The 14,041-nt window shown below is 37.7% G+C and overlaps 1 non-coding gene across 1 annotated transcript; it reads left to right on the top strand.

Annotated features, from left to right (window-relative positions):
- Positions 1-7,474: 7,474 nt before the first annotated feature.
- LOC148564600 (small nucleolar RNA R71) lies at positions 7,475-7,582 on the top strand. Its single transcript, XR_015883946.1, has one exon. It is a non-coding gene; the product is annotated as a small nucleolar RNA R71 (small nucleolar RNA).
- The last annotated feature ends 6,459 nt before the right edge of the window (positions 7,583-14,041 follow it).

The following is a 14,041-nucleotide window of genomic DNA, read 5'->3' as shown; positions in this document are numbered from 1 at the left end:
GATAGGGGTCCCTGGAGCACACACATTGGTCATGCATTCAATGCATCTAGGCTGCATCTAACATACCCCAAACAGAACCTAAAGGGGCCTCTATTTTGGTCATGCGTCCAACACATGGGGGTTGCGTCTAATGCACCCCAAACGGAACCCAAATGGTTCTCAATCTAGCCCATGCGTCTATCATAGGGCATGGTGTGTCTAACGCACCTAAACAGCACCAAAATGACCATCCATTTTGGCCATGCATCCAACACATGGGGCTATGTTCAATGCAACCAGACAACAAGTTTGGTGTTTGCTTCCATTGGCATATTCAACGTGCATGGGTGGTGCACGAAATCGTGATCGTTCATTCCTTGGTAACGGCGTCAAAAACTTTATACGCACGTTCATAATCTTAATTCTTTGTCACAACTTCGCACAACTAACCAGCAAGTGCACTGGGTCGTCCAAGTAATAAACCTTACGTGAGTAAGGGTCGATCCCACGGAGATTGTCGGCTTGAAGCAATCTATGGTCACCTTGTAAATCTCATTCAGGCGGATTTCAAATGGTTATGGTGAATTGATAATTAAAATATAATTAAAATATAAAATAGGATAGAAATACTTATGTAATTCATTGGTGAGAATTTCAGATAAGCGTATAGAGATGCTTTTGTTCCTCCTGAACCTCTGCTTCCTGCTGTCTTCATCCAATCATTCTTACTCCTTTCCATGGCAAGCTTTATGTAGGGCATCACCATTGTCAATGGCTACTTCCCGTCCTCTCAGTGAAAATGGTCCAAGATGCGCTGTCACCGCACGGCTAATCATCTGTCGGTTCTCGATCATACTGGAATAGGATTCAGTAATCCTTTTGCGTCTGTCACTACGCCCAGCACTCGCGAGTTTGAAGCTCGTCACAGCCATCCCTTCCCAGATCCTACTCGGAATACCACAGACAAGGTTTAGACTTTTCGGATCTCAAGAATGGCCGCCAATAATTCTAGCCTATACCACGAAGACTCTGATCGTAGATAAGGAGGCTAAGAGATATGCATTCAAGCTTGTTTGCATGTAGAACGGAAATGTTTGTCAGGCACACGTTCATAAGTGAGAATGATGATGAGCGTCACATAATCATCACATTCATCATGTTTTTGTGTGCGAATGAATATCTTAGAGAAGAAATAGGCTCGAATTGAATAGAAAAACAATAGTACTTTGCATTAATTCATGAGGAACAGCAGAGCTCCACACCTTAATCTATGGTGTGTAGAAACTCTACCGTTGAAAATACATAAGTGATAATGGTCCAGGCATGGCCGAGTGGCCAGCCTCCCAAAGAGGGTTCAATCATCAAAACATGATCAAAAGATGCTCAATACAATAGTAAAAAGTTCTATTTATACTAAACTAGTTACTAGGGTTACAGAAATAAGTAATTGATGCAGAAATCCACTTTCGTGCCCACTTGGTGTGTGCTTGGGCTGAGCGTTGAAGCTTTCACGTGTAGAGGTCTTCCTTGGAGTTAAACACCAGTTTGTAACCTGTTTCTGGCGTTTAACTCTGCTTTGCAAACTGTTTCTGGCGTTTAACTCCAGAATATGGCAGAAAGCTGGCGTTGAACGCCAGTTTAAGTCATCTAAACTCGGGCAAAGTATAGACTATTATATATTTCTGGAAAGCCCTGGATGTCTACTTTCCAACACAATTGAGAGAGCACCATTTGGACTCCTGTATCTCCAGAAAATTCACTTTGAGTGCAGGGAGGTCAGAATCTAACAGCATCTGCAGTCCTTCTTCAGCCTCTGAATCTGATTTTTGCTCAAGTCCCTCAATTTCAGCCAGAAAATACCTGAAATCACAGAAAAATACACAAACTCATACTAAAGTCTAGAAATATGATTTTTATTTAAAAACTAATAAAATATACTAAAAACTAATCAAATCATACTAAAAACTATGTAAAAACACTGCCAAAAAGCGTATAAATTATCTGCTCATCACAACACCAAACTTAAATTGTTTCTTGTCCCCAAGCAATTGAAAATCAAATAGGATAAAAAGAAGAGAATATACTATAAATTCCAAAATATCAATGAAACTTAGCTCTAATCAGATGAGCGGGACTAGTAGCTTTTTGCCTCTTGAATATTTTTGGCATTTCACTTTATCCATTGAAGTTCAGAATGATTGGCATCTATAGGAACTTAGATTTCAGATAGTGTTATTGATTCTTTTAGTTCAGTATGTTGATTCTTGAACACAGCTACTTTATGAGTCTTGGCCGTGGCCCTAAGCACTTTGTTTTCCCGTATTACCACCGGATACGTAAATGCCACAGACACATAACTGGGTGAACCTTTTCAGATTGTGACTCAGCTTTGCTAAAGTCCCCAATTAGAGATGTCCAGGGTTCTTAAGCACACTCTATTTTTGCTTTGGACCTCGACTTTAACTGCTCAGTCTCAAGCTTTTGGCTTAACACCTTCACGCCACAAGCACATGGTTAGGGACAGCTTGGTTTAGCCGCTTAGGCCAGGATTTTATTCCATTGGGCCCTCCTATTCACTGATGCTCAAAGCCTTGGATCCTTTCTATTACCCTTGCCTTTTGGTTTAAATGGTTTTGATAAACCCCGATTTTGTGGTTTATCTTCTGCTTATTTTGGGGGATTTTATCAATATTTCTCACACTTATTCGCAAGAAATGCATGGTTTTGTGTTCACTTCCCAATATTGTTCCATGATGGAAAACATGCTTATTTTGCCTTAAAATTTCCATATTTTAATCCTCTTCTATTGCCATTTGATGCCGTGATGTATTTGTTGAGTAATTTCAGGAATTATAGGATAGGAATGACTTAGAAGAGAGGGAGAAAGCATGTACAAAAAGAGAGGAACATGAAGAAATGAAATCTTGGGAACAGCAGCATCGGCGTGCCCGCGCACTCCACGCGCACGCATGGATGGGATTGGCTGAAAGTGGCGCGCAAGGATGGACGCATCCACGCGGATCAAAAGATTCCTATCGACGCGCACGCGCACTTGGCGCGCACGCGTGGATCGCAAAAGCAATCGGCGCGCACGCACGCATGGCGCGCACGCGTGGGAAGCTGCACGTGACCTCATTAAAGGAAATCGTGCCTGGCGATTTCTGAGGCTCATCAGGCCCAATTTCAAGCTGTTTCTGCATGGAAAAGACCCAAGGATGCTAGGGGAAAGGGGGGATCAATCATTTTACACTAAGACATAATTTTAGTTAGTTTTTGGGGTTCTTTGTTTATTCTAGAGAGAGAAACCCTTGCTCCTCTCTAGATCTAGTCTTAATTTGATCTTCCCTTGTTAGATTGTGAATTGAATCTTGTTAATTACTAGTTTTAATTGTTCAATTTAAATTCTTTGTTACAATTTTGCTTATATCTTGTGATAGTTTATGAATTCTTGTCAATTGTCATTTTATACCCATTTCATGAATGTTGTGAATCTTGACTTGTTGATGTTGCATTGATGATTTCTATGCTTAATCTCGTTGTTTGGATGATTGTAAGTTGATAATTGTTAGTGGGTACTTGTAGATTTCAATTTAATTGCTATTTTGAACATGTCTTTTGGTAATTCTTACCAAGTGTTTAATGAATTGTTTACTTTGATTATGGAGTAGTCTTTCTCACTCTTGGCCTAGGTCAAGGGAATTGGGTAAACTTGAGTCATTGGGTCTAATGGATTTGATGATTTGGGAGCCCTTGGTGGTCAATTTGATACTCATTGACGCCAACCCACTACTAATCTAATTAGTAGGTAGGTTGGGACTTATGGGTTGATGTGATCAAGGCCATTTGACGTACTTCAAGTCTAGGAGTAGATATCACGTACTTAAGACTTTGAGGGTAGACTTAATGAGCTTGGTTCCTCATAATTATCAAGATATGGTTGTTAGACAAGGATGGTGACCCCAATTCCCATGCCTAGCCAAGAGTTGCTTTTATTATTCATATTTGAAAACCAATTTTCTCAATTCTTTGCTTTAGTTATAGTTACTTGCTTGGTTTATAATAGAATTAAGTGGAATGTTGCTTGTTCATTGGAATTGCTCATGTTTTGCTTAGTTAATTGAATTAGCTTGTTGTAATCTAAGATTACTTGCTTGTTAAGATTCCCATTTATTTTCATGCTCATAACTCACAACCCCGGATTTCTAACCAATGTTGAAGCACATGTTTGCCTATACCTTGTGAGACGACCCGAGGTTTGAATACTTCGGTTATTTCTATTGGGGTTGAACTTGTGACAACCAAATCCCTCTTCTAAATTTGACCCCCGAGGATTGTTGTTGGTAGATCTATACTTGCAACGCGGTTTTATTAGAGAAAAATCTTTACCAATACACCCTTGGGAGCCCGTCAGGTTACTGGCTTTTTGCTCTTGCCTTTTGGTTTAAAGAGCTCTTGGCTTTTTATGCTTGCTTTTTCTTTTTCTTTCTTTTATTTTTTTTCGCCAATTTTCTTTTCTTTTTTTTTGCAAGGTTTTATATTTACTGCTTTTTCTTGCTTCAAGAATCAATTTTATGATTTTTCAGATTATCAAATAACATTTCTCCTTTTTCATCATTCTTTCAAGAGCCAACATATTTAACATTCTTAAACAACAATATCAAAAGACATATGCACTGTTCAAGCATTCATTCAGGAAACAAAAAGTATTGTCACCACATCAAAATAATTAAACTAATTTCAAGGATGAATTCGAAATTCATGTACTTCTTGTTCTTTTGTTATTAAAGCATTTTTCATTTAAGAAAGGTGATGGATTCATAGGACATTCATAACTTTAAGGCATAGACAATGAAATACTAATGATCATGTAATAAGACACAAACATAAACATAAGGCATAGTAAACGAAAAACAGAGAAAAGACAAAGAGATTAAGGAACGGGTCCACCTTAGTGAGGGTGGCGTCTTCCTCTCCTTGAAGAACCAATGGTGCTCTTGAGCTCCCCTATGTGTCTTCCTTGTCTTTGTTGCTCCTATCCTTAGTTGCTCCAATAGTTGTGGGGAGGAAAATGTATCCCTTGAGGCATCTAAGGGATTTCTTGATGAGGGAATTCCTCATGCTCTTGTTGAGGTCCATGAGTGGGCTCTCTTGATGTGCAGTCAAATGCTCTACTACTGAGCTATGGACCCTTAAGATGAATCTCTCCATCTCCCATGACTCGGACGTGGAAGCTTTTGCCTTCCCTTTTCTCTTTCTAGAGGTTTCTCCGGCCTTAGGTGCCATAAATGGTTATAGAAAAACAAAAAGCAATGCTTTTACCACACCAAACTTAAAAGGTTTGCTCGTCCTCGAGCAAAAGAAGAAAGAGGGGGGTAGATGGGGATCCTGTGGGGTCTACAGATCTAGAGGGGTCAAGAACTTAACATCCCTGCTCCATTTAGGCATGCAAACGCCCTTAGAATGCATGTCTGGCGTTAAACACCAGCTTGCTGCTTGTTTCTGGCGTTTAACGCTAATTCCATGCTCTGTTCTGGCGTTAAACGCCAGTCTGGTGCTTGTTTCTGGCGTTTAACGCCAGCTTGATGCTTTTTTCTGGCGTTAAACGCCAGTTTGATGCTTCTTACTGGCATTTAAACGCCAGTAAGCTCTTCCTCCAAGGTGAGCTATTTTTTATGCTGTTTTTCATTTTGTTTTTAATTTTTCAGTAGCTTTTGTGACTTCACATGATCATCAACCTAAAGAAAACATAAAATAGCAATGGAAAATAAATAGATTAAATAACATTGGGTTGCCTCCCAACAAGCGCATCTTTAATGTCAATAGCTTGACAGAGAGCTCTCATGGAGCCTCACAGATGTTCAGAGCATTGTTGGGACCTCCTAACACCAAACTCAGAGTTTGGTTGTGGCCTCCCAACACCAAACTTAGAGTTTGACTGTGGGGGCTTTGGTTGACTCTGCAGTGAGAGAAGCTTTTCATGCTTCCTCTCCATGGTTACAGAAGGAGAACCTTGAGTTTTAAATACAAGGTAGTCCTCATTCAGTTGAAGGACCAACTCTCCGCTGTCCACATCAATCACAGCTTTTGCTGTGACTAGGAAGGGTCTTCCAAGAATGATGGATTCATCCTCATCCTTCCCAGTGTCTAGGATTATGAAATCAGTAAGGATGTAAAGGTCTTCAACCTTTACTAACACGTTCTCTACTAGTCCATAAGCCTATTTTCTTGAGTTGTCTGCCATCTCTAGTGAGATTCTTGCAGCTTGTACCTCATAGATTCCCAGTTTCTCTATTACAGAGAGTGGCATGAGGTTTATCCCTGACCCAAGGTCACACAGAGCCTTGTCAAAGGTCATGGTGCCTATGGTACAAGGTATGAAGGACTTTCCGGGATCCGGTTTCTTCTGAGGCAATGTCTGCCTTAGTTCATTGGTGAACAATGGGGGTTCATCCTCCCAAGTATTATTACCAAATAAACTGGCATTCAACTTCTTGATGGCTCCTAGATATTTAGCAACCTGCTCTTCAATGATGTCTTCATCCTCTTCAGAGGAAGAATAGTCATCAGAGCTCATGAATGGTAAAAGGAGATTCAATGAAATCTCTATGGTCTCTAGATGAGCCTCAGATTCCTTTGGTTCCTCAAAGGGAAACTCCTTATTGGTCAGTGAACGTCCCAGGAGGTCTTCCTTACTAGGATTCATGTCCTTCTCCTCCTCTCTGGGTTTGGCCACATCAAGTAAGGTTATGGCCTTGCACTCTCTTTTTGGATTCTCTTCTATATTGCTTGGGAGAGTACTAGGAGGAGTTTCAGTGACTCTTTTACTCAGCTAGCCCACTTGTGCCTCCAAATTTCTAATGGAGGACCTTGTTTTATTCATGAAACTTAGAGTGGCCTTAGATAGATCAGAGACTATATTTGCTAACTTAGATGGATTCTGCTCAGAATTCTCTGTCTGTTGCTGAGAGGATGATGGAAAAGGCTTGCTATTGCTAAACCTGTTTCTTCCACCATTATTAAAGCCTTGTTGAGGCTTTTGTTGATCCATCCATGAGAAATTTGGATGATTTCTCCATGAGGAATTATAGGTGTTTCCATAGGGTTCACCCATGTAATTCACCTCTGCTATTGCAGGGTTCTCAGGATCATAAGCTTCTTCCTCAGAAGATATTTCTTTAGTACTGTTGGATGCAGCTTGCAATCTATTCAGAATCTGAGAAATCATATTAACTTGCTGAGTCAATATTTTATTCTGAGCCAATATGGCATTCAGAGTATCAATTTCAAGAACTCCCTTCCTCTGAGGCATCCTATTACTCACAGGATTCCTTTCAGAAGTGTACATGAACTGGTTATTTGTAACCATGTCAATGAGTTCCTGAGCTTCTGCAGGCGTTTTCTTTAGGTAAATGGATCCACTTGCAGAATGGTCCTAAGACATCTTTGATAATTCAGACAGACCATCATAGAATATATCCAGGATGGTCCATTCTGAAAGCATGTCAGAAGGACACTTTTTGGTCAGTTGCTTGTATCTCTCCCAAGCTTCATAGAGGGATTCACCTTCTTTCTGTTTGAATGTTTGAACATCCACTCTAAGCTTGCTAAGCTTTTGAGGAGAAAAGAACTTAGCTAAGAAAGCCGTGACTAGCTTATCCCAAGAGTTCAAGCTATCTTTAGGTTGAGAGTCCAACCATATTCTAGCTCTGTCTCTTACAGCAAACGAGAAAAGCATAAGCCTGTAGACCTCGGGATCAACCCCTTTGGTCTTAACAGTATCACAGATTTGCAAGAATTCAGTTAGGAACTGAAAAGGATCTTCTGATGGAAATCCATGAAACTTGCAGTTCTATTGCATCAGAGAAACTAATTGAGGCTTTAGCTCAAAATTGTTTGCTCCAATGGCAGGGATTGAGATACTTCTTCCATGTAAATTGGAATTTGGTGCAGTAAAGTCACCAAGCATCTTCCTTGCATTGTTATTATTTTCGGCCATGTCTCCTTCTTTTTTGAAAATTTCTGTCAGATTTTCTCCAGAGAGTTGTGCTTTAGCTTCCTTTAGCTTCCTCTTCATAGTCCTTTCAGGTTCAGGATCAGCTTTAACAAGAATGTTCTTATCCTTGTTCCTGCTCATATGAAAAAGAAGAGAACACAAAAGAAAATATGGAATCCTCTATGTCACAGTATAGAGATTCTTTATGTAAGTATAAGAAGAGAAGAATAGAAGAAGGAAAAGATAAAAATTTGAACACAAAGGAGAAGAGTGGGTTCGAATTTTTTAGTAGAAGAGAAGTGTTAGTAGATAAATAAATAAATAGAAGGGGATGAGAGAGGGAAGAATTCGAAAATTAAACAAAATAAAATAAAAATATTTTTGTTTTTAATTTAAAATTAAAGTTAAAATTCGAAAATAAACTAAAAATGAAATTAAATTAAATTAAATTAAAATTTAAAACAATTAGTTAATTAAAAAGGAATTTTGAAAAAGAGGTTAGTCATTTTCGAAAATTAGAGAGAGAGAATTAGTTAGGTAGTTTTGAAAAAGATAAGAATCAAACAAAAATATAAGATTAGTTGAAAAAGATTTGAAAATCAATTTTGAAAAGATAAGAAGTTAGAAAAGATTTTGAAATTGATTTTAAAACAGATGTGATTGAAATTTATTTTGAAAAAGATTTGAAAAAGAAATTTAAAAAGATTTGATTTTGAAAATTAAAGTTGATTACTTGACTAACAAGAAACAAAAAGATATGATTTTAAAATTTAAAGATTGAATCTTTCTTAATAGGCAAGTAACAAACTTTAAAATTTTTGAATCAATCACATTAATTGTTAGCATTAATTTCAAAAATATGAAATGAGAATAGGAAAAAGATTTTGAAAATCAAATTTAAAAAAAAATTTCAAAAATATATAAAAATAAATGAAAAATATTTGATTTTTGAAAAAGATTTGAAAAGATAGAATTTTGAAATTGAAATTTATGAGTAAAACAAGGAAAGATATATTTTTGATTTTTGAATTTTTAATGATGAGAGAGAAAAACACTAAATTGACACAAAACATGAAAATTATAAATCAAAACAACTAATGCATGCAAGAACACTTTGAATGTCAAGATGAACACCAAGAACACTTTGAAGATCAAGATGAATATCAAGACTTATTTTTTAAAATTTTTAAGAAAAGAAAAACATGCAAGACACCAAACTTAGAAATTTTCAAACTTTAGACACTAACAAATTGAAAATGCATATGAAAAACAAGAAAAGACACAAAACAAGAAAAATTCAAGATCAAACATAGAAAATCATCAAGAACAACTTGAAGATTATGAAGAACACATGCATGAATTTTCGAAAATTTTAAGAAAAATTAAAAAGATGCAATTGACACCAAACTTACAAATTGACACTAGACTCAAACAAGAAACATAAAATTTTTGGTTTTTATGATTTTATAAGATTTTTTTTTGGATTTTTTGAAAATTATTTTGAAAAAGAAAAATAAGGATTTCAAAATTTTTAATAAGAATTCCAGGAATCATGCAATGTTAGTCTAAAACTCCGGTCCAGGAATTAGACATGGCTTACTAGCCAGCCAAGCTTTCAGTGAAAGCTCCGGTCCAAAACACTAGACATGGCCAGTGGTCAGCCAAGCTTCAGCAGAACATTACATACAACAACTAATTTGCTGAGAAAGACAAAGAAGCTCTTCTCAAGATAGTTGAAACCTCGGTCCAAAAGATTAGACATGGCTTAATAGCCAGCCAAGATTCAACATATCTCATGAAACTCTAGAATTCCTTCTTAAAAATTCTGAAGAACATAAATTAATTAAAATAATTTATTTTTCAAAAATATAGATAATAAAAACAAAAAGCTTAAATTAAAATAAAATTACCTAATCTGAGCAACAAGATAAACCGTCAGTTGTCCAAACTCGAACAATACCTGGCAACGGCGCCAAAAACTTGGTGCACGAAATCGTGATCGTTCATTCCTTGGTAACGGCGTCAAAAACTTTATACGCACGTTCATAATCTTAATTCTTTGTCACAACTTCGCACAACTAACCAGCAAGTGCACTGGGTCGTCCAAGTAATAAACCTTACGTGAGTAAGGGTCGATCCCACGGAGATTGTCGGCTTGAAGCAATCTATGGTCACCTTGTAAATCTCATTCAGGCGGATTTCAAATGGTTATGGTGAATTGATAATTAAAATATAATTAAAATATAAAATAGGATAGAAATACTTATGTAATTCATTGGTGAGAATTTCAGATAAGCGTATAGAGATGCTTTTGTTCCTCCTGAACCTCTGCTTCCTGCTGTCTTCATCCAATCATTCTTACTCCTTTCCATGGCAAGCTTTATGTAGGGCATCACCATTGTCAATGGCTACTTCCCGTCCTCTCAGTGAAAATGGTCCAAGATGCACTGTCACCGCACGGCTTATCATTTGTCGGTTCTCGATCATACTGGAATAGGATTCAGTAATCCTTTTGCGTCTGTCACTACACCCAGCACTCGCGAGTTTGAAGCTCGTCACAGCCATCCCTTCCCAGATCCTACTCGGAATACCACAGACAAGGTTTAGACTTTCCGGATCTCAAGAAAGGCTGCCAATAATTCTAGCCTATACCACGAAGACTCTGATCGTAGATCAGGAGGCTAAGAGATATGCATTCAAGCTTGTTTGCATGTAGAATGGAAGTGTTTGTCAGGCACGCGTTCATAAGTGAGAATGATGATGAGCGTCACATAATTATCACATTCATCATGTTCTTGTGTGCGAATGAATATCTTAGAGAAGAAATAGGCTCGAATTGACTAGAAAAACAATAGTACTTTGCATTAATTGATGAGGAACAGCAGAGCTCCACACCTTAATCTATGGTGTGTAGAAACTCTACCGTTGAAAATACATAAGTGATAATGGTCCAGGCATGGCCGAGTGGCCAGCCTCCCAAAGAGGGTTCAATCATCAAAACATGATCAAAAGATGCTCAATACAATAGTAAAAAGTTCTATTTATGCTAAACTAGTTACTAGGCTTACAGAAATAAGTAATTGATGCAGAAATCCACTTCCGTGCCCACTTGGTGTGTGCTTGGGCTGAGCGTTGAAGCTTTCACGTGTAGAGGTCTTCCTTGGAGTTAAACGCCAGTTTGTAACCTGTTTTCGGCATTTAACTCTGCTTTGCAACCTGTTTCTGGCGTTTAACTCCAGAATAGGGCAGAAAGCTGGCGTTGAACGCCAGTTTGCGTCATCTAAACTCAGACAAAGTATGAACTATTATATATTGTTGGAAAGCCCTGGATGTCTACTTTCCAACGCAATTAATAGCACGCCATTTGGACTTCTGTAGCTCTAGAAAATCCACTTTGAGTGCAGGGAGGTCAGAATCCAATAGCATCTGCAGTCCTTCTTCAGCCTCTAAATCTGATTTTTGCTCAAGTCCCTCAATTTCAGCCAGAAAATATCTGAAATCATAGAAAAATAGATAAACTCATAGTAAAGTCCAGAAATATGATTTTTATTTAAAAACTAATAAAAATATACTAAAAACTAATCAAATCATACTAAAAACTATGTAAAAACACTGCCAAAAAGCGTATAAATTATCCGCTCATCAATGGGGTTGTGTCCAACGCACACCCCCATCCATTTCTTGTGTTTTTGCATTCTCCACCTTCTCTATTTCTTTACGTTCATGTTTCATTCCATTTAGTTTTTATATTGTTGTTATCCCTCCTTACTTTTGTCTGAATTTTGTAGGTGAAGCTTGTGACTGCCCTACCAACTTTTATTGAATTCACATGCACCTATGACAAACCCCATGCATAGGCCCCTACTTTTGCATGCATGGGTCATTCATGTTTTGAAGGACACCCCCCTATGGACTAATATTTTAAATTTTTTGTCCTCACATGCCTCCCTCCTTCACATGTATTGGTCACATTGATCTATGCTTAAATCAATCAATTAACAACCATACTTAATCATGCCACTAACCCCAAGTACCACCTTTTCTTACAAGCTTTGAACCCCTCCCCCACATGCACAACCTTGGATCTTCACTTTCAACCGCCACCCTTCATTCCAACCCCTCTTTTCACCTATAAATACACAATCCTCACTATCATCATCCATCATCACTTCTTAGTCTCTATAATACCTGAATCTCTTCTTCACTACTCTAGCCTATCTCCTTATCACTAATTCATTTTTCTCATAACCAAGGCCCTTCCTCTATCTTCTCTATCCTTCTCATACACCATCTTCCCTCATATTCAATCACCACTATCTTTTCTTTCTTCTTTTTCACTTTACCACTATGTTTCTCCTTATTTACTTATGGAGAAACAAAATTTCTATGTTTGGTGTTATTTTTTCTTGAGAAAACTCTACACAAAAGGAATGGCACCCAAGTCTCAAGCTTCCTCATCAAAGAAGAGAAAAGGGAAAGAACATGTTGCTCCCTCACATGATGCAATAAAGTTCCTCTCTAAATTTTAACAAAACTATTTCTACAATTTAACAAGCATAAAGAAGGTCATTTTTGAAGTGCCTTTTGATCTGAAACAATGAGAGTATCTAGAAATTCAAGAACAAATTATAAGAAAGAGATGGCAAACTCTCTGTTACTCACCTTCAAAGGTGGAATAATTGTTGGTTCAAGAATTCCATGCCAATGCATGGGTCACTGATGAGAAGACTCAGAACTTGGATAATTTGAGTTACAAAAGCTACGTGAGAGGGAAGGTGATTAGCTTTAGTCCAAAAAGCATTTGGATGATTCTCCGTTTGAGAGTCTTGACCCCTTCATCATCCGTAGTGACTTACAAGGATAGACTGAAAAATGATCCAAGGTATGATGAGGTGGTTAGAGACATTTGTCTCCCGAGTGTTCAATAGATCATAAGTGTGGGTGACAAACCACACCAATTAAGAAGGTGTGATCTTATACCATTAGCAAGAGGATGGTTAGAGTTTATCTAACAATCAATCATGTCCACAAACAATTGGTCGGGGCTCACAATGGGTAGAGCCATAATGATCCACTCAATCATGTAGGGAGAAGAAAAAATTCCCTAAGAATTATATCACATCTATTCTAATCCATCATCTAATTTCATACATGCCTTTCTAAGTATCATTCATCGATTTTGTGAAGTTACGGGTATCTTCATTGAGAATGACATTTTGATTCCTAGAGAAAGACCTATCTCCAAGAAGACTATGGAACGGGTAAGGGTAATCCCTTAGAGAGCACAAGAGGAAGAAATTCTGCAACCTCCTCGACCTCAACCTCAAGCCCCTCAATTCCATGCGGAATCAGTCTAACAACCCCTACCTCCTCAAACTTAACCAAATACATATGAGCAATCACTCCCTCAAGGATTTATTTGGCAACAACTAACTGCAGAATTTGACAACATTAGACTACAACAATGGAACCATCGTAGGGAATTTTTTAACTTCCAGGGAATGATAGAAGCCAAAATGAATTACCTATGCATAAGGATGGAGTTGGCAAATCGCGCAATAGCCCCATTCACAAGGATTAGCCCGTGGATTAACAAATAGCTTGTGCAAGGGCACACCATAACCCAACAATCGCTTGAGCAACAAGAGATATGGAGAGACAGGGAGCCACAAAGGGAGGTGGATCATGAAGAGTAGGATGATGAAGATAGTGAAGAAGAAGAGAATGATTATGATGACTGTAATGGTGATTAAAGTGGTCACATTCTATTTATGCTTCTTTTCCTTTTATCTTTTAGTTATTATTTTGTCTTGTCTTTCCTTTTTCATTATGTCTATTTTCTTATTCTTATCCTATTTTCTTTTTTTGTTCTTGAGCTTGCTAAGTGTAATGTCTTTCTAAGAAATCTAATCAAATGAAAAGAGTTATTTTGATGGAGAAAAGTTGAATCAAGTAAACAAAGTCCTATTATAAAAAGTGGTGGTCAGTGACTATGATCCATGGAACTCAAGAGAACATGAATGATCTTGAAAGAAGGAGAATAGTGATTCCTCACAAACAAAAGTTTAG

Source organism: Arachis ipaensis, chromosome B5 (assembly GCF_059453495.1).
Source record: "Arachis ipaensis isolate K30076 ecotype BB chromosome B5, ASM5945349v1, whole genome shotgun sequence".
NCBI lineage: Eukaryota > Viridiplantae > Streptophyta > Magnoliopsida > Fabales > Fabaceae > Arachis > Arachis ipaensis.
This window is presented reverse-complemented; position numbering and strand designations above follow the sequence as displayed.